The 26,160-nt window shown below is 43.0% G+C and overlaps 1 long non-coding RNA gene and 1 other non-coding gene across 3 annotated transcripts; both read left to right on the forward strand.

Annotated features, from left to right (window-relative positions):
• LOC116281044 (uncharacterized) lies at positions 1-25,357 on the forward strand. 2 transcript variants are annotated; one of them, XR_012072256.1, is made up of 8 exons: positions 1-90; positions 6,550-6,723; positions 8,122-8,288; positions 8,690-8,840; positions 11,079-11,128; positions 16,016-16,167; positions 24,250-24,333; positions 25,166-25,357. It is a non-coding gene; the product is annotated as an uncharacterized lncRNA (long non-coding RNA). The 2 variants fall into 2 exon arrangements; XR_012072257.1 differs by lacking the exon at positions 25,166-25,357 and adding an exon at positions 24,578-24,795.
• On the forward strand, positions 15,303-15,375 carry TRNAG-ACC (transfer RNA glycine (anticodon ACC)). Its single transcript has one exon. It is a non-coding gene; the product is annotated as a tRNA-Gly (tRNA).
• Positions 25,358-26,160: the final 803 nt, after the last annotated feature.

The following is a 26,160-nucleotide window of genomic DNA, read 5'->3' on the forward strand; positions in this document are numbered from 1 at the left end:
AAGAGGTCCCAGAGCTAATCCTGAGGGAGCCTGCTGGTTACTGAAGATGGAGTGAAGGGGGCGTGTGGAGAGTTCAGGTTGAAAGCTTTGGTAGGAGGCAGATTGCTGAGGGCCTTTATTCCATGTTTAGCATTTTGATCTTAATCCTGGAGGCAAATGGGAGCTTTTGGAAGATTTTTATATTGGGGATTAAGGTTAAGATTTACATTTTAGAAAGATAACCCTAGATGCAGAAGGAGGGGGATGAATTACAGGAACAGATCTGGAGTCAGAATGATTAATAGGTTGGAGCAGTGAAGCCCATGAGAGGTGATGAAATATGAACTAAGGTAGTGGCAGTGCAGATGGAGAGGAGAGGGCAAGTTCCAGGGACACCTGGGAGGTCGAACTGATAACGTGATCATGACAATTCAGTGTGGAGAAAGGCCAGAATAAAGCATGACCCCCAGATTTCTGGCTTGGGTGGATGGCCATTAAGCAGAAAGCAGTTTTGGGAGGAAAGTGATTTCAGTTTTGGCTTTGTGGAACTCGCAGTGCCCGAGGAACTGCTGTACGGACAGAAGCGTGTGTTTGCAATGCAAGAGGATTTCCCAGGAGTGGGGTTTGGGAGTCATCGATGGGGCCATCAGGGAGTCAGTGAGATGTCCAGGAAGAGTGTGTGGATGGAGTAGAAGAGTGGTAACGACAGAGCCCTGGGGCCGCCCACCCACACTTACAGGGTGGGAGCAGGAAGGGGTGTAAAGAGGCAGAGGAGGGTATATTCTATGGAAGCAAAGATGAGTATGAGAAGGGAGTGGGTGACAGTGACAAATGCCATGAAAGCTGAAGCAGGATAGAGTCCAGCTATTCAGTTTGTAACTGGAAAGCCATTGGTGTGCAGTTGGAAGCATTTTCAGCGGAGTGGGATGGCAGGAGGGGCAGCAGCCAGCCCATAATGATGTGGTGTATGAATTCAAGGTAGAAATTACAAGAAAAAGTGTAGCCTACCCTTGCGAGAAGCTTGGCTGTGAAAGAAGAGAACATAAGGAGTCATCAGCAGCCGTGTTGTTGATCATTGGGCTAATGCTTTCTAAAGGTCTCATTGCTAATGTGTTTCTCCTTACGGAGTGGAACAGTCTCAGACTCGGTGATTCTTTAATATTCTTAAAGTGGCGCTTTTTGCTTTTTGTTCATGATTTGACCAGTGTAAAAATGCTCAGCTACAGCTTGCTTCAAGAACAAAAGTTCTTCTTATCATGGAATTCTTGAGGCCATTAAGTTGTTTGGAACATTAAAAAAAAAAACCAAAATAACAAAAAACCCTCAACAGAGCAAAAAGTTGTGAAATTGAAATACAAAAGAGATTTGGCTTGTTTACAAGAAAGTAAAAGACAGTGAGAATACATGACATGACTTTATAAGCTCCGGTTATGCTTTTTTGCAAACGACTTTGTGAAAAATTTTCCTTCTTTGTTGTCTTTAAAATATGAGCTAAAAAGTGAGGATGCTTGCAGGTATTGTGTGTCCTGGAATTGCTTTGAATTGCAGTTGGTGAGTGTGAGAACAAATAAATCCCAAATGATTTGTGATTTAGATTTATAGGCACACGTTCATAAATTGCGTTGAGTCAGTAACTCCAGAAAAACATAACCCAGGAGAATTATTTGCTGTTTATTCGTTTACTCCACAAAGATTTAGCAAATACCCATATGTTCAAGCCTCTCCTAGATCCTGTAGGAGGGGAAGTAGGGGATTTAAATAATGCTGCTCATACTTGGTAGAAGTCAAGATGTGCCTTAAGAGGTATGGATGAGGGATCAGAGAAGGGAAAGGGCCTTCTGATGAGTGATCAGGGGAGGCTTCTTGGAAGAGGTGGCATTTGAGTTGTTTGCTGAGAGACAGCTGTTCTTTCTTTTTGACTAGTCTGTTTCATGTAATTCCCTCGACTATTCTCTTTCTTAAAACTGTTCCCCTGTTTGATTTTTCTGAGGCTCTATTATCCAGTACCTCCTCCTGTCCCTGTGTTCCCTGTCAGGATTTTTTATGGTTCCTGTCTCCTAGGTCCTCTCGTCTTTCTTTTCCCTTCTTCCTCAGGGATATAATTTCCATCTGCAGCCTGGGCAGGTGACTCTAAACCCAGAGCTTGAGCCTAAGCTGTCTCTAAGCCTCCATCCTACCCTTCCAACTTGAGGCCTCACTAGCAGCTCACATTTCACTTGTCTGAACTGAACTCTCCCTCACAATACACAGCCTCATTCCCTCTCTCTCTTCTGTCCTTTTTCTCTCTGCAGTAATGGCTGAGTGCCCACTAGGTACTAGGTGCTGGTCGATCATTCTTTTGATTCCTCATGCTTGGAGTCTCAGTCATTTTTGTTCTGTCTCCCTTACCACCCATGTCTAAATAATTAATTTCATTTCTCTTCATTCTTTCCAATATGTTTTAAAATCCCTTTAGTTCTTCTACTCATGCCCATGATCTGTGTGTTTGGATCACTGCAACGTACTCGTGAATGTCAGTCCCCTTCCTCTTCCTCCTCTTCATTTGTCAGTATCACCATTGCTTACTGAGAGTCTGCTGTGTTCAAGATGTTGCTAGGATGCTGTACTCTATAGATAGAAAAATGGAGTAGCAGGGGAGATAAAAACTGGCCTGAAATAATGAAGGAGCCCATCATCAACTCCAAGGTGATGAGCCCAGGGGGTGAGTCAGCAGTGCAGAGTGAGATCAGAGGTAGCTGGAGGAAGTAGACCCCAAGGTCTGGGAAGACGAAGACTTAGGCATGTGGGGAAGATTTGGGAGAGGGTATTGAGTGGTGGATGGTGGCCCCATGGTAAACATGTGAGGTGGAAATCCACGTGGTGCAGTAGGAGACAGGTGAGTTGAAAAGTTCAGCTGGGACTAGACTGTGATGGGTCAGGTATACCAACGTGAGAAACCTGGGCTGTGTGCTATAGACGTAAGGATACAGGGAGGGAGTGGATAGGATTAGGGAGAGTGTGATCTATGAAATGCTCTTTAAAGAAAATCTGGAGGTGGTGTATAGGCTGTTTTTGAGGGAAAGGAAGGCCAATTAGGAGATCTTGCAGAAGTCTGCTGTGACATTTTGTTTCTTTTCCCTAATTTATTCAAAACACAATGGCTGCCAGATCATTTCTAAGTCACAGCTTTGATCCTGTCAGTCTCCTGCCCAAATGCCTGTGGTGGGTCCCTGTGCCTTGAGGAGTGGTTCTTTTGCTAGGTTTGGGGGCAGCCTTCCTGGTCATACTTCAGCCCACCCTTCCAGCGTTGTCTCCACTTCCTACCCTTGGCAGGAACCAACCACTGGCCCTCACACAAATTTTCCGTTTTCTCCAATGCTTGGAAAATTCTAATTGAAATATCACCCAGCCTTCAGCATACGTATAATGCCTTTCATGGCCCCTGCAGCCCCCTGCCCCCTACTGAAACTTCCCTAATACTTTCTGTGTTGTTTGTTTTTGATTAATCAACCACTGACATGATTTTTTTCTGTAGCTGCTGAAATTGTTCCTTAGTGCTCATACTGCTGTTTGTATGTTTTGACTTTGTTTCTCCAACAGTCTGTAACCTCCTTAAGGGCTGGTACCACGCTTGACACTTGTATGTGGCTGTAAGTAACACCTTGCATCCACTGCTGCCCCAGTCATGATATTTTGAACGTGATATTTGCTGACCTTCAATTTTGTTTTAACCTGTCCAAGCAGCCAGGCATATTATGGAAGATGCTTGCAGCCCAGGGTGATAACACATTCGAGGACCCCTGCTTTCACCAGGCAGTGGGCATTGAGTGGGAAGATTTGGGAAGAATTTTTGTTTCTTCTAGTCTCCTGTCCCCTTGTGTAGGTGGGCTTGATAACCACAGGGGAGTCAGGAATATCCCCTTGAGTTTTGTTGGGTGATGGGTTCCCAGCTTCCTTTACAATGAGGCCCTTTCTTTAAAGGGAATTAGTCTACTTTGAGTTTTGTGTTTTGAGATAACTATCCTTGAAAACCAGGACACGATAATAACTAAGTTAAACTTTTTTGATCTCAACTATCGAGAAATCTGTTAAAAGTGGATGCTTATACTTCGTTGTTAAGTGGGTCAAAGGATTCTGCAGAAGCAAAATGAGCGTTATATGGATCACAGAAATTGCAAGCATGTAGGTTCACAAGGACTAAAGGCTGGAAAACTGGCCAGGGGTATAAATCACTTGCTTTTTGGTTAAAGGCAGTGCATCCTGAAGATTCTAGATTAGCTTTGTTTCCATGTCCAGGGTCGGCGGGCTGGCGGGCATTCGAGGTAATGGCTAAGTAAGACGTGGGGTGGCTTTAAGCTTTTATGCAGGAGCCTGTGCTTCCATTCTCCAGTAATGTTAAACCTTGCTAATTTGTAAGGGGTGATAGTTGGGACTCTAGGTTAACTGAATCTTCCCTGTGTATTTATGAGAAGAAAGGGGCAAAAATTAACAGTGTAAGCAAGACAGTTGAGAGAATATTCAGAAGCGCAAACAGTTGTGAGCTCTCTCAGCTAAGACAGAAGCACTTACTTATGTAGAAACAGCTGACCTGCTAATTAGAAAACATCCTTGCCTATTCATTAAACTAATTATCCTAAGAAATTCTGCTAGGCAACACTTAGTCTAGATCTAATTACTGTGTGCCCTTGAAAGCAATAAACTGCACTTTAAAATAAAATTTTATAATTGAGACATGGTTTACATGGTTTGCTCAGACACTTCCTGTAAATAGAGTGGGGTAGGAATGAGGGGTTGCACTTTTGTTTTTATAAAAAAGGGAGATTATAGTGAATTATTAAATAGTATATGTTTAGATCTGAGCACTCCTTGGAGATCATTATTGTTTAAATATGAGAGGTATTTTTAAAGGTTTTTTTGGGATTACCTGATTTTTTTTTAAGAGGATGAACATCGTGTTATGATTTAAGACAGTGGTAAAACTTTTCTGTTGTAAACTGAGCCATCATGTTCAGATAAGAATAAGGTGAGTCATCATTCATGTGGCCACTTTACCCTGTGTCTCCCAGTTCATCCTGCAAAACTTTTTCTGACCTTAACCAGAACACTGATTGAGAGTGTAGTGAAAGAGGCCATACTGTATACCCAGTGCTCTGCAGATGATAGCAATTATGTGAACAGGTGAGCTGGTGCTGTCAGTGAGACTCAGCTCTTGATCAGTATTTGGATTGGGCCGTCTGCTTCAGTCTTAGGGATGTGTGCTTCAGAGCCAATACCTGGGTTTGAAGCTTCCATCCAACACTGTGATCTGGGCATTCTCCAGCTGGTGTCCTTGGGCAAGCTACATAAAGCTCTGTGTGTCAGTTTCCTAATCTGTAAATGGGACTAATGGTAGCTCCCACCTCCAGGGGTTGTTGGGAGGATTAAGTTACTCCATGTAAAATGCATTTATGTAGCAAGGGCTCCATCCATCCACCCACCCATCCATCCTTCCATCCTTCCATCCATCCATCCATCCATCCTTCCATCCACCCTTCCATCCATCCATCCATCCTTTCATCCATCCATCCATCCATCCATCCATATTCCTTCAGCCCCTGTGTGTTGTGCACTCACTAGTGCTGGGCCCTGCTGTGGAGCTGGCGTTAGGGGTACAGCAGTCAGACAGATGAGGTCCCTGTCTTATTGGAGCCTATATTCTAGGGGAAAAGACCATAAATAAGTAAACAGATTAACAAGTCCAGGTACTAATAAGTGTTACAAAGACAATAAATAGGGAAATATAATAGAGTGACTGGATTAGGGGGTGACAGGTCAACATTGGTTACGGTGGACAGGAGTGCCTGCAGAGGAGATGACATTTGAGTTGAGATCTGAATGACGAGATAACTGTTAGCTCTCATTCAGTTTAGGAAGTTTTCCTTTTTGTCAGTGGCTCCTCTCATATTCTTATTTTAAAATCTCTTGCCATCAATATAAAGTCCTTTCTAGCAGGACACCACTAGGAGGTCTTGAGTCCCTCTCCCACTAGAAAGTGGACTGTGTTTAAACAAGTGATTGTCAACATCTTGGAGCTCTCTTCCCCCTGAACTTCATCTTGACAGTACCCAGATCTGCCCGCCCCTGGGTCTGTCTCCCTTGGCTTCAGCTGGGTGCTCACCCATCTTGTTATGCCGCAGTTCCTGGAAGAGCCTGACTCTGTTGTTCCCACCTGACAGGAAGTACAGGACTGGGTTGAGGCAGCAGCTCAGGCTCACCAGAGGTCTCCACAGCTTGTAGGCTAGGCTGGCCACCATCAGGAGCTGACAGTTCTGTGAAGGCAGGAAGCGGAGCGTGAGGTAGAAGAAGCGCATGATGTGGAAGGGCACAAAACAGAGGGTGAAGAGGCCGCACACCAGCAGGATAGTCCGGATGGACTTGGCCCGGGCTGTGCTGCCCACCCTCGTGAGGCTCTCCTCTGACTTGGTCAGGCTCCTGACCATCAGTGAGTAGCACACCAAGATGACCAAAGAGGGAAAGACAAAGCCAGACAAAGTCAGGACCATGCTGTAAACAAAAAACTGATCAAAATTCTTCGGGCTGCTCGTGTCATAGCAGACCACCTGGCCATCGACGAGGTCCGTGTGGGAGAAGACCAGAGTGGGCAGCAGCTGGAGGACCACCAAGGCCCATGTGGCAGCGGTGCCCAGCAGGGCGTGCCGGCGGGTCCGATAGGGCAGCGAACGCAGCGGGTGGCACACGCCCAGGAAGCGATGCACGGAGATGCAGGTCAGCAGCAGGATGCTTCCGTAGAGGTTGGTGTAGAACAGGAAACGCACCAGCCTGCAGAACAGCTCCCCAAAGGGCCACTTGTCACCCAGGGAGTAGGTGATGATGAGGAAGGGCAGGGTCAGCACATAAAGCAGATCGGCCACCATCAGGTTCACCAGATAGATGGTGGCGCAGCTCCAGTGCTTGGTTTGGCGCCAGGAGTGCCACAAGACGGTGCCGTTCAGGGGCAGCCCTAGCACGAAGATGATACTGTAGGTCAGGGAGAGGTAGATTTGCTTGTAGTCTTCAGAGAAGTGGCAGAGTCTTTCTTCCTTTGAGGTGTTGGTATCTAGCTCTTCCATCTCCTGAGAGGCTCCCTCTGGGGGCACAGCTGCTTCTGCTTCTTCCCCTGGGAGGAAACAAAATGGATAGCAGGTATCACAACCTCAGCTGGGTGTTGGTCTCTGCCTTGATTCAACTCCCAAAGTCTGGGCAGAGTCCTTGTTTGAGAGGGACCCGCTCCAGGAAAAAAAAAGAATTAACCTCAGGGGCAAAGCAGTCTTTAAAAGCAGGGCTTTAGACTTACCAGGTCCAAAGGGCCGCCTTTACCCTGACTTGTATGTCCTTGGCTCCAGGCTGGGTTGATAGGAGGCTCAGGTACACATGGTGGCAGGAAGGTGCTGCTGTCATTTAAACGGGACACACCACCTCCAGCACTATGACTTGCCCTCTGGCTAGACTACTTTGCATAGAATTAAGAAACCTGTAAGAGGACATCCTCCGGCCTGAGATGCTGGTGCATTCCCAGGGGTAGTATTGCCTACAATCTGGCCCTAACGCTGCATACGGTGGAGTAGAAAGTGATCTTTGGGGTTAGGGAGGATTAGGGAAAGCATAGATTTTGCCTATAGGCTCTGCAGGAGGATTTCGATTTGTATTTCTCTGAGAATTTATTAACTGTGTATTTGAATCCTGAAGCTGATTTGCTTATTAGCCATCTCAGCATCCCGGACATCCAAGAAAACAAGGCTGAGCCATGAAGCCAGGTGCAGCTTCTCTCTTACTCCCGTCCCTGCTGACAAAGCAGAGGCAGCTGTGTGTGGAGCCTGCAGTTTCCAGTGCGTCGGAAAGTCAGTGGGTCAGCCAGCCAGTCAGCATGGAGGCTGCAGGGGTAGAAAGAAGTTTATTTTTAGGGTTTAACATTCAGAAAGACCAGTTAATAAAGGGCAAGAGAGGGAGTTAAAGATGGGTAATTTTGGGGTAAAGTGAGTGTTGACGGTAAACTGTAACATATAGATACTTAAAACAAAAGGAAGGGAGACCTCATGCACTCTGTCTGTTGACAAACACTTAAGGAGCATCTATTGGTCAGGCCCTAGGGATGAAAGATGAATAAAGTCAGCCCTCGCTTTCCAGGATCTCATAGTCTGGTGGGGAAGACAAAGAGAGCAAATCATAATACAGTGTGGAAAGTGGTCAGTCAAATGCTGTGAAACCCAGCAGGGAGCTGAGGGAGTCGAGTGGTGAGAAGCCCTATGAGCTGCCTGGGAAAAGAACCAAGAGGACCTCACTAGGAAAGAAGGGTGAGGGGCACTTGGGGCTGGATTGGGGGGCACAGCACACGCAAGGGGACGGACTGGAAGGGCTCGGAGTGTCCTGGGCTGGCAGGATTGCCAGCGTTGAGGGTGAAAACCAAGCATGCCACATAAAGAGGGATGTGCTTAAGCAGGAGAGTGACAGGCTCAGGCTGTGTGGGAGGAAGGTACTGGGCAGCAGTGCAGAACCGAGGCTGGAAGTTCAGACCGTAAGGGGCCTCCGAAGCAGTGCGTGCAGCTGAGAGATGCTTAGGCCCCAAGCGAGGCCACTCAGGGTGGCTGGGGAGGGGGGACCTGATGCCAGAGACACTGCTGAGGCACGAGTGTCGGGACTGATTGGACGTGAGGCACAAGCCAGAGGAGGTGTTGATTGTGTCCCTGGGACGCAGTGGGTGGTGAGGCTAGTGCCTGATCGGAAACCTGAAGCTTGAAAGCCAGGACTGATATTCTGAGGCGGTGAGGACATGGCCCTCTGTCACCACCTCGCTGACTGGCTTTAGTAAGATCTACCTGACGGGGAGAGCAAAGCTTTTCGGCCAGGTGATTAAAAACAGTGTAGTTTTCATTCATTTTGTCCCCTGACATCCTCCCTGTGGAAGGCTGGCAAACACTGTTACTTCCAGCGAAGCTGCCTTCCCAGCTCGGCGTGGACTCTCCGAGGGAAGCCCAGGAGGGGAACCAGTCTGGTTCAGCACTGGCTTGGGCCGCCAGCTACCACCATGATCTTACTTAGTCCTCAACAACCTTGTGGCTGAATCATTAGCCCCATTTTACTGTGAGGAAGTCGCGAGTCAGAGGAGACGCCCCTGCGGGGCTCACTAGGCCCTCCGGTCTGGTGGGCTTGCTCCTGATGTGGGCTGTGGGCTTCTGCCCCCTCACGGCTGCGGTGAAAAGCACCCAAATCCCAGCTCTGTCAGGCACCATCAACAGTCTGAAGAAGCAAGTCACCTTGTCTCTCTGAACCATGGTCTGCCCAGCTGTAAAATGGGGCAGTGCTCTGTGGCGTTGCTGTGAGAATTAGCTGGGAGAGAGGCATACAGCCCTGCCCCACGGGAGTGACCCAACATGTTCCCGGTCTCTTCCCACCCTCCTCCCTCTTCTCCTGGAGACCATGGTGCGTTGGAAGCCTGAGCTGTCTGGTTTATGTGGGAGGATGGGAGGGCCACAGGCCACAGACTGGGTGGTTTAAAACAACAGAAATGTATTTCTCTCATGGAAACTGGGAAGTCTAAAATCAAACGTATATGTATTTCAAGAGTTTAGAAAAGGAAAAAGTTATTAATAAATTTGAGTAATAACAAAATGTTACTGCCTTTCAGTTCTGGAGGAGTGGTTGTTGATTGAGAAAATAAGATTCCCCTAAAAAAATATTTTGGTCCAAAGGAGTGGGCATTGCTCATTTTAATTTTAAAATGCCATTTTGTATTATAAATGTGTTTAAATCTATAAATTGATTTTAATATTTAATATTTTACCTGTATTGGAGACCTTTCTTAGAGAAATGTAGCTATTTAATGGAGTCTCACAAATGTCTTCAGATAGTGAACTTGTTTTCACAAGTTATTTCAAAAAACTGGTGATTAATATATGCATTTGTTTAAAATTTTTTATTTTGAAATTTTTATACAATTTTTAAAGGTTACATTCCATTTATGGTTATTACAAAATATTGGCTGTATTCGTCGTGTTGTACAAGACTTCCCTGTCTACCTCTCTATCTGCCTGTCTACCTCGGGGATGTGGGGAAAACAGCATGGAGCTTTCTCAAAAAGCCACCATAGTATATGTATTTCTTAATTTACAAATATGGATTAGAGATTTATTATTCATATTCACAACACAATTATTTGACTTTTCAATAAGTTGTAAAAATGGAGTCCCAAAGTACATTTAATTAAGTAGTGTATTGAAATAGTCAGTGGTTGACTTTAAATTACTTTTCCTAAATGTTTCAAATCCACTCAATAATTTGGTGTTATTTGGCCCATAGACCACTGGATGGCGATAAAGACTGATAGACAGGTTACAATTCTCTTCCCGCAAGTGGAAGTAGGAATTGAGGTTGGGCTTAGGTCCAGGCATAGCAGCTATAGTTGAGATATAATTCTTTGAGGAGATACCAAAAATCCTACCAGCTAATCCACCTCCTACTAGTCTTTTGTCTGAAGTTACTATGTTAGGTTCACACAATAAAATGGTGTTAAAGTCAGATGAAAGCAGCCTTGCTGAGATTGATTTTAAAAAAAGATCTTGTGAGATAGGCATGGCTGGCATTATTCCCCCCACTTTACAGCTGAGCAAACTGAGGTTCAGTGGAAGTCCTATCTGTGATTTGGGAAAAGCCTGGACCTCTTTTACAAAGCAGATACTGGGCAAATTCCCAGATTTCCAGGGAATATTTTCTTATCCACCTACCTGCTCTTATCCCCCTAATCACACAAGAAAGAAAGAAGACATGGAGATAAAGGAGCAGATCATCCGTGAGGTCACTAGATCTAGTGCCTTTGTCACAGGTGACAGAACCCTCGCTCGAAAAGCATGATCTGGAGATAATGGTGAAGAGAGGGAACACAAAATAGAGTTTTAAAAACTGTCAAGAATGAGACCCACACAGCAACCCATACTTGAATCTTAAGATAAAAGGCACTCCCATTAGCCTTTTAATGATTTTGTTATATTTTTACAGTGTGGGCTTAAGCCTGCTGTATACCTGGATTCCTCTTCCATGTGTGAATTGTCCCAAAACATAAGCATCTAAGGGCTTTTATTTTTTCACAGGGAAAAGCAAATTGGATCCTTTAAATAATTTAGAAGACTGTCTAGAAGCGGTGAGTACTTAATTTCAGTAATTAATTTATATAGCAGCTTGCACGTTTTTGTGTTCTGTTGACAAGGACCAGACATAATTGGCAGCTTCAAATTGGTGTAAACACAGGGAGTGATTGGGAAACATCGCTCTGACATTGCATTGTCACAACAGAGAAGGTGGCTGCTCTGAAACTGATGCTACACTGGAAAAATCATCACTACTGAAAAAAAATACTCTTTTTACTTCATCTGTTCAAATGTGTGGTACCCCCTAAATGACTTTGAAATCAGAATTTTTAATATTAAGGATACAGTAAAAATAACCAGAGCTATAACATCCTGTGGTTGTGGACGTCCGTCATTGCCTCTGGGCTCATGACCCTGAAAGGAGATTTTCATGAAACCTTTTTCTTTTTCCATTTGGCATCAAAGATCTTTAAACACATCATAACCAAGTCTTTCCCTGTGTGCTGCGTGCAGAAATGTAGAGGGCTGGTTTGGTTTGGGGCAAGAGAGGAGATCAGTTGCAGAGCCTGGGGCTTGAGGGCTAGTGGCAAAGTTGCCCAGGGCATCTGCAGAGTAGAGGGTTTGTATCTTAGGACCCAGTCTTCAATCCATTCTTACCCTCAGGCATCAGGTTCCCCTCATAGCCTCCTTTAAATGCCATTCATAGGAGTAATGCACTGATGGATGTGCCATCCATCATCAGAGCCTTTCCCGGTGTTGCTAGGGTGGGGGCAGTGGTGGGGGGAGGATCCACAATGGCCCTGGACACTCAGTATATGGGGGAGGAGGGTGTATGATGTGCACCATCTTATTGGGGAGTGTAATCCTGGGGAACAGGAGTGAGGGACAAGGGGAGTGACCTGGTGAAAGAGGGAGGGCCAGTTTAAAGACTTGAAGGTGCATTGTTGAGTTGGTCCCCACAAAAGGCAACTGAGTGCTCAGCCCCAAAGGACTGTCTTCTGAGAACCTGAATCAAGGCGTCTCAGGGAAGTCCTCCCAGGACCAGAAAGAAGGAGGCGTTTGTCCACCAGCTCCTATCTCCCGCTGGCCAGGCTCCACTGGTGGGTGCACGGTGTGGCCTGTGAGTGTTTCCACCAGGAGAGCATCAGAAAGAGGAGACACACTGAAGAGAATGTGTTTTCTCATGGAAACCCATTTTCTTTTTGCCCTATGAGGTGTCCCCCCTCCCTCCCAACACACTTCTGTGTTGCTTCTACGTGGGAGATGAGGGGCTCCTGCTGTATCTGGATCCGGATCCTTTTTTGTGAAGAGATTCTTCTAGTTTCTTCTCGCTCATTTTTTTTTCTATTGGGTTGTCTGTCTTTTTTGTTACTGAGTTTTAGGAGTTCTTTACATATTTTGGATAAAAATATTTTCTGTTACTCATGTTACCACTATTTTTTTTCCTGCTCTGTGGCTCTCCCTGACCTAATAATATATATATATATTTTTTTAAGGAATATAAATTCTTAATTTTAGCATAATTGAAATGATCAATTTTCCTATTATGGTTTGTGCTTCTTGTATCTGGTTCAAGACTCTTTCTCTACCAGGAGGTCATAAAGATGTTCTTCTGTATTAGCATATGAAAGCCTTTCCCATTTAGACCTAATTGATTTTGTCCTAATGAACGTTTTAATGTCTATATATTTGCCGCTCGCACTCACTCACGCTCGCTCGCTCGCGCCCTCTCTCTCTCTCTCTCTCTCTCTCTCTCTCTCTCTCTCTCTCTCTCTCTCTCTCTCTCTCTCTCTCGTGTGTGTGTGTGTGTGTGTGTGTGTGTGTGTGTGTGTGTGTGTGTCTAAGAGACACAGAGAAACATGATTAGATAAGATGCTATGTGGAGAGTGGAGAACAGGGAGCATTGGAGACAGGGGGCACTTGCTCTAGTCTGGGAGGGACATCATGGTGGCTTTGACTTGAATAGTGAGGGTGGCAACAGTGAGAAATGGGTGTGTTCAGTGGATATTTAGGAGGGAAATGAATGTGACTTGGGGATGAGTTAAATATGGAGGAGGGGCTGAGGACGACCCCTAGTGACGCTTTTTCTGCTGCTTCGCCTGCTGCCTTCACTTTCTCTCTCTTATTTCTCTATTTCCTTGCTTCTCTGTTCAGTTTCTACTTCCTTCTCCCTTCTCCTGACTCAGCTTCCCCTCTGGGCTTCCTTTGGCGTCACTGCTGTTGCAGATGGCTGACTCTGCACACAGAGCCATAGCAGTTTTCCCAAGAGAGTCTGACTGAGCTGGGTATTCACCATGATTCCTGCTTGCGTAGGACTGCCACAGCCCGGCCTCTCACACACTGTGGCTCTGCACACATGGTGGCTGCCTGGGTGGCCCCTTCATCATGGCCTGGGGCCGCTGTGATGGGATCCCGGAATTGGGAGCAGAGCCTCTCTTGATGGATGCGTCCTAAGGGTAGCTCTCTCTGTGGTGGCTTTAAGGAAGACAGCTCCCCTCAGAAGGAGGCTGTGAGCAGCTGGGACGTGGTGTATTCTGTGAATACAGAGGAGCATTAGAAAGAGAAGATACATTGAAGAGAACAGATTTTTTTTTTTTGCTGAACCCCATTTTTCTTTCATAATGTCTAAATTATGAACTTGCTTTCTAAAACACATATTTATAATAGAAATTTCTCATGACTCTTAAAGCAACTGAAGATAGCAAATGTAACATTTGAAGGTGGTCTCCAACACAGTTTCATTTATTAATAGTATACCATTCAAAGCTTTGACTCTGAGATTTTTTTTCATGCATAAGCCATAAATTTGAATTGACAGTCCTATTAATGATGGAATGCAGTTATGTATGTTTATGGTAAAAGAACCAACTGGATATTTTTTGAAGCTCATTATAGGCAAAGTGTATTGAAACAGTAGTCATAGAGAATGAAAACAGGCCTTGATGTCACGTTCAGTAAAACATGTCAGAGGTGAGGTTTCAGAAAGTGCTTCAGTGAAATACGAGGGGAAGGTGTGGAGTTGCAAGGGGTTTCATTTAGACACAAAGCTCGTGTATTAATATTTTCATTGATTTATTTTCATGCCAATATGTTCTGACATAAATATGGTGATCTATAATGCATCGGCCATAAAAGTCAACATTATTTTTAAAGCTGACTCAGGGAAATAAAACCTCATTGTTAGTGCTATATATACGGTATATTACTGTGTAGAAAATTAACCTCTCCTGTCCTGCTCCCAAGGAAGCTAAATAAGAGGGATGCATTTTAATAGCCACTGACCCTTGTTGCATGCTTCCTGGCTAATCTCCAGTGTGCAGTGGGACTGGCCCACAGTGTGATGTACAGAGCAATGCATAGTCATTGTTCCAGGATAGATTCTGCCCAGAATGAAAGCAAATCAGCAAACATCTCCACATTTTAGAGGATCAAAATGCCTGTGAGACTCTCCTGATAGCTGTTGTGGAGACATAATTTATGTCTTTCATATGAGAGCAACAGTGAGACTAGGAGCAGTGTGGAGGCCCTAAAACAGAGAGGACACGTGGGGACGGTGTCAGCTGTGGATGGTCACAGAGAAGAGACTTGGTCTGGAATGCCAGAGGCAGGGAGCACACCCCAGGGCTCTGCCCAGGCCAATCACAACAGTGATGTGGCCTTCAGTGAAATGACTCTATGAAATGAAAGGCAAGCCAAGGAGAACTTAACTTAGCAATGTAGGAGAGAATGCTAATGACACTTGTGCAGATTTGGATGACTTCTTCCACTAAGTTTCAGAACAGAACAAGTTTGCTGAAAATAACAAAATACTGAGAATTTTAGAGCTAGAGGGGTAATCATTTGATAGATAAGGAATCTGTTAAACCCCAAGGGATTAAGTCGGCGGTTTGTCCAAGGAGATACAGCTGGTTAGTGGCTGAGCTGTTTCTGAAGTCCAGATCTCCCAATTCTCTGTCCAGGGCTCTTTTTGCTCCATTTAATCAATTAGGAGACATGAATGATAATACACATACTTGGAGGATATTCTACAGAACTACCTGAATCTGGTTTCCAACCCACCACTGCTTTGAAGCTGATCTCACCAAGGCTCCTGATGGCCCCCACATTGCCAGATTCTCTGGGTACTTTACTGACACAGTTTAAACCTCTCATCAGAATATGCTGCAGTTGAGTACTCCTTGAAGTGTCTCTTCTCTTGCTTTCTCCGTTAGTTTAGACTTTGAGGGGGGAGGGTATAGCTCAGGGGTAAAGTGCATGCTTACCATGCATGAGGTCCTGGGTTCAATCCCCAGTATCTCCATTAAAAAAAAAAAAAGACTTCATTGCTGGCAAGAGAAACTGGCATCAAAGATGATAAGGCTGAGTGATAATTTACTGGCTCATATAATTGCTGTCCTTGTGGGGCTGGATTTAGGTACAGCCTGCTGCAGGATCTGCTGCAGGAGCTCAGATAGTGTTACTAGGACTGCTCTTTTTATGTATATTTCTTAACTCCATTTTTTCCAAATTGGCTCCATTCTCATATATACTCTCCCTTTATAGTTATAAGGTGGCTGCCATAGACTCCGTTCTTTCATTTAATTATGTGCAACTCCACCAGGAAAAATTATGTCTCAGCCAGAAAGTCCTGGGATTAATAGTGATTGGCCCTACTGTCTTGCCCTAGACTCTGTGTCCATCCCTGAATCAACCACTGAGGTCAGAGGCACAGAATGCATTGATTGGCCTAGGCCTTGGTTAAATGCTCCACCCCTAGGACCCAAGGCAGGACTGGCTTCACCCAGATCCCATGTATTCAAAAAGATGGTTCTCCTAAAGCATATTTGGGGTCCTGTTACCACAAGAAAGGGACTGAATACTGGACAGCAAAAGCAGCAGATGTCTAGAGCTGCTTCCCGGACACCACACTTTCCTAATGTGCCTCCTTCTTCACTCTTCAGTCTCGCTCCCTGTGTCACCCACCTTGGCTTGAGCTCTCCTGCTGGATCTCCCTGGGGCCCAGCTCCACACCTGCTTCCTTTCCACGACTGTGCTTGTTCTCAAGGTGATTTCATCCGGCCCACCGGGAAAGGAGAAGCTGGACAAGACCAAGGTACTCTGAGTCAACCTTGGCTCACACGGCACGTGAAATTAATTGTAGGCCATGGAATTTAATGAGAAATCGTATTTAATGGGAAATCTTGAGAGGAAGACTGTTGACACAAGTGTATCTGAGAAGGCAAAGCACTGAGCTTACTCCTTAGCCTTCATTCCAAAGATAAGGGACAAGATTGGAGAATATTTAAAAGTAGTTACCGTAAAGGCACAGAAAATAAAGTGTATTAGCCAGCTAGCTTGAAAGTCTTGTTAAGGTTAGATCTGTATATACTTGCTCTTCTCTTTGTGAAATTGAATTTCTGGCTGGTTTTTTGTTGTTGTTGTGTTTTTTTTTGGCTTTTTTGGTTAGTTGGTTAAGAATTGTCCTGGGATATTTGCCCTCTTTATTATAAGGGTTTATTGTAATCATCTTTGGACTGCAGTCTTTAACCTTGAGGCTGTGGTTACTGCAAAGTTTGTTTTACATATTTGTTGTGGGAAATTGCATTCATTCACTATATGTCTGTTATAAGAAATTGTATATATTAGAGTATGTCTGGGTAGGAGATTGTATTTATGTACCTAAGTGGTCCTGTGCCTACCAGCACTGTTAAGACTTTGCTAACTTTATTCCATAACTCTTTTTCTACATAAATTCATAAACCAAATTTCTAGTCAGAAACCATTAAGGCCCTTTTTCTTGGCTTTCTTGTTACAGGGTTTATTTGAGAAAAATAAATTTGTGATTCTAGAAGAATAATTTCTAAAGAGTATATGAAACTTGTTTTCTTCACAGCATCCATGTCTTGATAACTCCCTGATCCATACCCACAGGTCTCTTCTGTGCCCTGAGCTCCAGACTTGTATACCCACGTGGCACTCTCTGGATATCCTGCACATTTCACCAACCGAATGTGGCCAAGAGTGAACTCCTAATTTCCTCATTTTTTTCTCCTACCAAATTTGTCTCTCTGCTCAACAGTCTTTATCATTTCAGTAAACGTCACTGTTACATATCCAGTCATTCAAGCAAAAATCCCAGGAATCATTCTCCATTCTTCTCTTTTCCCTTTTCCCACATCAGTCCATCACCAAGTTGTATCAAATATCTGTCAAATGTTTGCCACTGTAATCTTTTGCCCACTTCATCTCTACCCCTCCCTGGTATCCAGGCCGCCTCCTAGCCTACTCCATGCACAGCAGCCAGGCTGGTCTGTATGAAGCATAGATCAGACTGTGCCCTTTTCAAGGCATTCTGTTCCTTCCTGTTGTTCTTTAGAATAAACCTCAAATGTCTTCCCATGGACTCTAAGGTCCTGTGTGGTCTTGTCCCTGCCCCACACCCAACCTCGTCTCATCCTCTCTTCCCCTCAGTTACGGGGCTGTAGCCACACTGGCCACCTGCAATGTGTCAGGTGGGTTATGGGTTAGCAACAGGAGAAAACTCTCTCTCTCTCTGTCTCTTTCACACACACAGATAAACACAGACACACACACATCCTGATTGGTGGAGTCAGGGCCCAGAAACTTCAGAAAATGGGTGACCATAGAGGAGAGGAACAGATGCAGTCTATTTCTGATCAGACTTTTTCCTCTTTGTTAATTCCCCCATGTGATGTCTGCACAGAACAGGATAGGGTCCAGCTGTTTCTAACTACCAGATTTTTGCTCTACCATAAGTCTTTTATACATAGGACTCACATCAAGACATAGCCTAGTATTCTATATACTCTGCCCTTAGATTTTCCAGGCTTGAACCAAATTTAGCATCAGCAAAGCCACATCCTCTTTAGAGGAGAGTCAATATTCAGTGAAGTCTGAAAAATATGTCTGCCTCAAGCTTTTAAGCTTTCTAGAAAACCTGTTTCTCCGTGGTCCCTTCCTTGACTCTGATTTGGGTTATTCTGATGCAGAATTTGGTCCTAGAACCCAAATCACAGGTCCACTTCCCTACAGGCCTGTCTATTCCCTAAACATGTCCTGCTCATCCATGCCCCATAATCTTTGAGATTCTTGCCTCTACTACTTGGAGCACACTTTCCCCATCTCTTTCTCTGTGTGGCCAAATTCATCTTATCCTTCAGATCTTAGCTAAAATATCATGTTCTGAGAGGGCTGTTTACTATGCAAAACAATTTGTACTGTAATTCCTTCCTATGGCACCTTACTTTCTATATTTTCCACAAAACCTGTATTTATTTATTATTTTGTTTGGTTTTTGTCTGTCTCCCACTAAAATATAAGTTAACTGAGGTCAGGGACCTTGTCTGTCTTGTCCTTTTTTATATCCTCAGGCCCAACAGTGGTTTGCACATAGTTGGTACTCAACAGATCTTAGCTAAATGAGGAAATTCCCTGCTTACTGTTCCAGAAGGGAGGGCGACAGGTGTCTTGCTTTGTTGAGGGTCATGCTGTCTCTCCTACCCCAGCAGGATGGACTTTTTTTGCCAGATTCAAATAGATGATGACAGGCTGTCCTCTGAGATGGTGTTTGTTGGGTAAACACCATCATGGATGGGCATAGAGAAAAGTAGCTTGAGCCTTCAGCCCCCAGAGTCTTGGCTCTTGGGGTGTTAAACTTCTCCATGGCCCTTACACTTCAGCCTCCTTTCTAGAAGCCATGGGTGATGAGATAGAACAGCAAAATTTCATGCTCTCACGTCTTGATTCCTTTGATATGAGTTGTGTGTTCTTGAGGAGGATAAACAAAAAGCACCTATTAATGATTTTATAGCTAACTTTTCACACTGCTTTTGGAAAAAAAGTTCTGTGAATGTGGAAGTGAATACATAAAAAGAAAAAACAAGAATGTATTAGGTTGGTCTCTCTACTCACAGTTTTATATGAGTTGTTTTGTGATGACTGGCCAAGCATTTTTGTTGTTTTTGCTGTTTCTTGGTAACTGTATCTGTCAGCTTTTATTAGGTTATGCTGCAGTAACAAAGAACCTTAAACTCTTAATGGTTTAAAACAGCAAAGATTTGTTTCTCATTCATTGTATGCCAGTGTGAGTGAGGGTCAGCTCTTCTCCATGTCTCTTCTTCATCCTGGGATCCAGGCTGAGGGAATGGTCCCTATCTGGGACATGTTTCCTAAAGCAGAGGGGAAAAAGAGAGAGAGGAAATATGCAATGCCTTTTAAAGCTTCTGCTTAGAAAGACAGTGACATGCTCCACTTCTACTTGCACATCATTGACCAGAGCAAGTCACATAGTCAAGCCTGGCATCCATGGGATGGCTTAATCCCCTCACAGAGAGACAGAGCAGATGATCAAGAATGGTAATATACTCTTCCACAGGAACTTTCTAATCATGATCTAAAAGTACTCCTGTTGCAAAGTTTTGGCAACTTCTAATGAATGAAAATTTCATGAAGAATGAATATTTTTAATTGTCATGATGTGTATTAGCAATATGTACAAGCCACATTATGCAGGACAAAGTGCATGATCTGGAGAATTTGGAGTCTTTGCCAGTAGTTTACTTTGTGAGCTTGGAAGAGACATTTAGTATCACTGGGCTCCCATTTCTACAAATCAAGGGGTTTAAATTAGAGGATCTCCAAGTTCATTATAAATAAGAAACATCTGTGTTCCTCTGCTTCCAGGTACAAGCTGGGTGGTGTGTCTGAGTGACAGTAGTGGTCATATTGAGGGCTTGATATGCAGGGCCTACTGGGGCTGTTACAAAGTGTTGCTCTGCTCTTTGTAGTCATGTGGGGAGATCTAAGTCTTTTACCCTTAGCCAGCCTTAGAGGGGATGAATCCTGTACTTAATTTCTTCCCACTGAAGCGTTGCCACTTGCCCCATGAGACTGCTGTTCAGTTTAGAAGGATTTTTCATTCTCAGTTCACTTAGCCAAGGGGCAAGTTCTGACAAGGTGGCTGTTTGAGTTTTGTTGATGAGTGATAATGAAAAAAACAGCAGTAGGATGTGAATGGAAATCCCAACTCCTACCTGGCCATAAATTGGTAGTTTTGGAAAGAAAAAATTAGGAAAGGAAAATCAGACTTTGAAAATCTCATCGATCTATAGTTAATTCTGTATAATTCTTCACGTTGGATGAGCCTCAGGGGTTGGGAATACTTGGTCAATGAGATGTTAAACTGAACATGTCAAGATTTTTTTTCTCTTGGTACATCTATTCCTGTTTTTCCTTGCTATTTAGATCTACTTGGCATATATCTTAAATTAGAAATGCTTAGCTCTTTCAACCAGATTTTCAGCTTAGATCAGACCCTGCAGAGCTTCAGCCACTGAATTAAAACTTGACCAAATGTCCATTCTTTATCTCAACAAAATTGATTTCATTTCTTTTTGAATATATGTCCTGAAAATGGTGGCCTTGAACTATTCCCTGTAACTCAAGCATATCACTGTCATTGTTATCACTGCTAGCAATTAGAACGTTTGTTCAATTTAGTGGACTACTTTATTCTAATGTGTTAAAACATTTTACATAAACATTGTCCCTCAGTGAAGGTCTCACACGTGCATCAGGAGATAGATAAATGCAAAGATGTTCACTGCAATATTGTTTGAGTTCAGGAAAAAAAAAAGTGCCTAAATATCCGCCACTAGGAGAGTTGATAACTGTATTTATCATACAGTACATACATGATGTGCTATAATAATACAGTATTCATGCAGCAGTTAAAATGAATGAACCAGAATATATATATTCTAGTAGAGTTATATGTATCAATACGAAAATATCTCAAAAACATGTTGGGTGAAAAGAAGCAAGTGGCACAATACAGTACATACATACAGTATGAAACCACCTAAAATTTAAAAACATCTAAGACTCCATATTATATATAGGTATATACATTTATAATAAAAGTAAAATGTAACTGAAGGGAATTGGAAGTGATAAATTGGGAGTTTGAGATTTTCAGATACTACCTAATATATATAAAATAGATAAACAACAAGTTCATACTGTATAGCACAGGGAGCTATATTCAACATCTTGTAGTAACTCATGGTGAAAAAGAATATGAAAATTAATATACATATGATTATGTATGACTGAAACATTATGCTAAACACCAGCAATTGACACAACATTGTAAACTGACTATGCTTCAATAAAAATACACATATATATTTATATATATATAGAAAAGTAAAATGTAGAAGAAGGATACACAAGAATTTCAGAATAATGGTCACCTCTGGGGAAATTAGTTTATGTCTGTAATGTTTTATTTCTGAAAAAAACAAAACAAAACAAAACAAAAAACAAACACAAAACCCCAGCTATTACAAGATGTTAACCATGGCTAAATCTTGCTGGTGGGCACGAAGGTATCTGTTATTGTTTCTTTATGTTTTTTGGTAAATGGGAAATAATAATGTATCAGGCACTCCCCTTCCCCGTTCTTCCCTGTTCCTAATGTCAGCCTCAGAGAGATGGCATGGCATGTGGAAAACAACCTCTAGAAGACTGGGTTACCTTCCTGTGGTTTTGAGAAGGTGATCTCTTCTTTCTTTTTAATTAAAAAACATCACCCTCAAACTCAGATTTGACATAGGTTTTGAAAAAGAGCTGGATTGTCAGGGCTCTCTCGTTCATAATGATTTGTCTCAGGTGTCCCCGGAGCCCTGCCCTGGCTTATGCCACCCCTGTGCTCAAAGCCCCCCTGTGGCCTCTTACTGTCCTCAGAGTGAAGGCCAGGTGGCCTGCAGCCCTGCAGCATCTGGCCGCAGGCGTCTCCCCTGCCTCCTGGACATCTGTCTTCGGCCACATCCCCTCCCCCCTCCCACCAGGTCTTCACAGGTCAGTGGCCTCTGTCTGCTTTACTGTTGTCCCTCGTCTCCCCTCAGCCCCAGGCTTTAGATGTTTCTCCAAGGATGCCTTCCCCAAGCCTCTCACTAGGGAACGTGTTCGTCGTGTTTTCTGCTGGATCCTCACTGCTGGGCGCCGTTCCTTGGACACATGATCAATATGTATTTATTAACTCTCACTAACTAACCTGAAATTAGAATTGTAGAGGTTAAATGAATCAGGTCACACTCTAACACCCTCTTATCCCTCTTTATGAATGGAGGTGTGTCTGTTTCTTTCTTTTTTTTTAAATTGAAGTATAGTTGATGTACAATGTTGTGTTACTTTCTGGTGTACAGCATAGTGATTCAGTTATATATATATACACATATTCTTTTCCATTATAAGTTATTATATCTATATATTCTCGCTTCATTTTTGTTATACATAAGACAATAGGTGTAAGGTTAATTATTTTACCATTACCTACCATGATCTTTGCACATATCTAAATTTAATATTACTTAATGACACCTAATATAAAGGGAATATTGCTTGATTAAGTATTAGTAGTTATTTTTAAGTTACCTGTAAAATAGATGATCTGTCCTCCAATTCAGGAGCATATGTTGGTAATAAAAATTCCTAAGATTTTCTGATAGTTAAATATCAGTATTGGCGAGCACTACGCATGGGAAGGAAATCACTGAAACACATTCCAGGGAAGGAGAAATCTACATAAAGCGGGCTTGTTTTAAACTAACGACTTTAATCATTGAAGTAAGGATGTTTTTTTTTGATAGTTTCATTGTATCAGGCAGTTTCTTGGAAAGGATTCATGGGGTGGTGTGAGAGTCGGAATTCTCTGAGCTTAATAACGCACATGAAAATTTACATAGTGTCTTTCTCGCTTTTGTGTAAGGGCTGAAAGTCTGCAGATCTTCATAAGGTATGTTTAATAACATGTTAATCACTCACATATTGTCAGTTTTGGACTACAGACCTTGAGTGAAAGGGCCTTCATAAATTATACATGTCTGACAAATAGGTGATACATTTTTCAAATCACATAAGCTTTTCAGAATCGAGTCTGCTCTGTGGAGATAATTAAAGAAAATCAATGTGTGTTGGTTGATAGATATTTGACTTGAAAACTCATTCTCCATGCTGCCTCAGACAGTGAGGCGCCTGAGCTTCAAGACCACTGTTCTCTGAAGACTGCATGAGGAGGCGGGGTGGAGACTTCAGTGTGCTAGGTGTAGTCCTCGGTACCCCACACGCCGGGCTCTCGCCTCCTTCCTGGCCTTGACCCTAACTCCCCCTAGAGCTCAGGGCAATTGACTTGACCTCCTATCTCTTCCCTGAGTGAGAAAGTATGACTCCGTGTTTTAGTCTCCCTGGGACCACAGGAAGCTTAATTCATCAATGTTGGTAAAGTGCTAGGGAGATGAGAAGTGCTGTGTCCATTCTCAACAACATTATTGATTCAGTTTTTTCCTTGTGGCTAATATAAAAATCTCCACCTATCAGATAATGGCTCAGCATTGCATAAACAGCCAAGAATTGCTGGCAGAAGACATGTGGCCTGTGTTTTCCCCTAGGAAAATTGATGTCTGTAAAGTGCCATCAGTTTCTCTGAAAAGACATTATTACTTGATTTAAACTGATTATATTGTTACTATATTTTCATTTGCCTATCAGAGTATTTTCCTTCTGTTTGTTTTGTTTTGCTTTTCAGTAACTATTGGTGATAAAGTTGAACCCAGCAAATGCTTTATACTGTAGAAGGTCTGGATTGGGAAAAATTTTGCTTATCCATTTTGGATAATCCTGTTTGTCAAATAATAGGGGGATACATACACACATGTATGTGTGTATACATATGTATATACGTATATAGTGTGTGTCTGTGTATATATACATAGAAATTTGAAATGCTAATTTGTATTATGCATAATGTATAATCCTGTTGATTAAATAACAGGATGTATGTTTATTTATACACATAATACATATGTAGAGGTACATATATATTATGCTAATATGCTTATACATGTCTGTATTATTCTACTAAAATAATGTAACATGATAAGTAACTACTAATTATGATTTTCGCTAATTCAGCATTCCTGAAAAGATGTTAGGAATTGCAATCCTGAAATTACTTTCCACAAGTATTTTAAAAGCATATGAGGAACCTAGACCAGTTATTATCATTATAATTAAAACAAACTGAAATGGCATGATATAGCTGGATCATCTAGCTTGGTTCATCTAGCTCATCAAACTTGGTTCTGGATCACTCTTCCGTGCTTCTGAATTCCAGGCATAACCTCCCAAGATGGAAGATTCGGCACCATCAGTTACTGGAAAAGAGAACATACAGTGGGCTGTGAAGATTGCATTGAAGGTAAAGACTTCTTTGGGTGTATAGGGTCTGCTTTGTTTGTTTTAAAAAAATTCTGTTTCTAATGATATTATGATCATGGCTTTTAAAAAGTCCTTATCTTTCCATGATGCATACTGGAAAAAGAAATCAGTTTCATCATCTTATGATCACACTATTTGTGTGTAGCTTAGCCATGAAAATAGACAGTCTCCGTAAACACTACCAAGATTTTAAGAATTTGCTTGTTTCATTTGTCATTCATCAGTTCTTTTCCTACATCATTTATGGGATGCTTGGTGTGCACTAGATGCCATGAAACAGATTAAAGAGAAGATAGTCCTTACTCTTGAGGAAGTTGTGATCTGGCTAGGTCAAAGAAAACGTTCTGGAAACAAGAGATTTTTATGGACGGAGGCTGGTAGGTGTCCCCCACCATATATTCTCCCCTTCTTCCTTAGTAACAGAATTCCAGTTTTTGGCTGGGTACATGGACACCAGAGTAAAGATACATCTCTTAGCCTCTCTTGCAGGTAAACTGTGGCCAATGCTAAGTGTGATGGATCTGGCTAGGTCAAAGAAAACGTTCTGGAAACAAAGAGATTTTTATGGACGGAGGCTGGTAGGTGTCCCCCACCATATATTCTCCCCTTCTTCCTTAGTAACAGAATTCCAGTTTTTGGCTGGGTACATGGACACCAGAGTAAAGATACATCTCTTAGCCTCTCTTGCAGGTAAACTGTGGCCAATGCTAAGTGTGATGGATCCTGTGTAAGAGGAACTGTTCTGTGGCAGCTTCTGGAACTTCCCATATGTCTCCTTTGGCCCTTCTTTTTCACGTTTTCTTGCTCACTAGGTGTAGATGTAACTGCTGGAGCCCCTGTGACCATGCTGGACCACACAGATGAGAGCCTCGCCTAGGAATGATGGAGTAGAGTCTGGGAGGGGCTGGGGACCCTGTATCCATGGGATGCAACTGCCATACTGTCCTGGGCAGCTACCCCTGGGCTTCTCTGTGAAAGCTCAATAAACTGCCATCTGTCTCTTATTTTCGGTGTCTGATACTTCCGGACAAATATAATCCTGACAGGCACTTCCTACAAAGTGTGCATTTTAAGTGTGAGAGGGGGCAGTGATCAGGATGGGGAATTGCCATGAGGGAAGAATATGCTATCCTGGCATGACTCTACTCTTACTTGCTCATTATTTCTTCTGCCTCACTGTTTCCTGAACATAATCCTTATATTTGCTCATGCTTTTCCTTCTGCAATGCGTTCTCTACATACCTTCCTTCCCATCTAGTTAATTTTATAATTATATTAAATTATATAATCTACATTAGCAATAAACAGTTAATTAAACTATGTAAACATACAGTACATTTAGCTGCTATCCTCATTGTTAGTACTGGCCAGCTCAAATCTGGCCTCTGTTCTGAAACCTCTCTCAGGACTCCCCCTCTTAGTTCAGGATTTGCAGATGCAAACTATTGTATGTAAAATAGGTGAACAACAAGGTCCTACTGTATAGCACAGGGAATTATATTCAATACCTTGTAAAGGCCTAGAAAAAGAATATGAAAAGGAATGTATATATTTAATATATATGTTTCAGTGAGTCACTACGCTGTACACCAGAAATTAACACATTCTAAATCGACTATACTTTGGTTAAAAAAAGGCTCCCCTCTGCTTTCTTCAGGAACAACTGTCCCCTCAGTATCCTAATCCCAGGCACTAAGCAGTACTCAGGGAACTGTACTGTTTGGGGAAAGTGGCTGGCTAGTTATTTGTGTAGCTACTGCTCAAGAGGAATGGAGGGGCAGGAGGAAGGTAGCCCTCCAGCATTCCT

This window comes from Vicugna pacos, chromosome 1 (assembly GCF_048564905.1).
Source record: "Vicugna pacos chromosome 1, VicPac4, whole genome shotgun sequence".
NCBI classification, from domain to species: Eukaryota; Metazoa; Chordata; class Mammalia; order Artiodactyla; family Camelidae; genus Vicugna; species Vicugna pacos.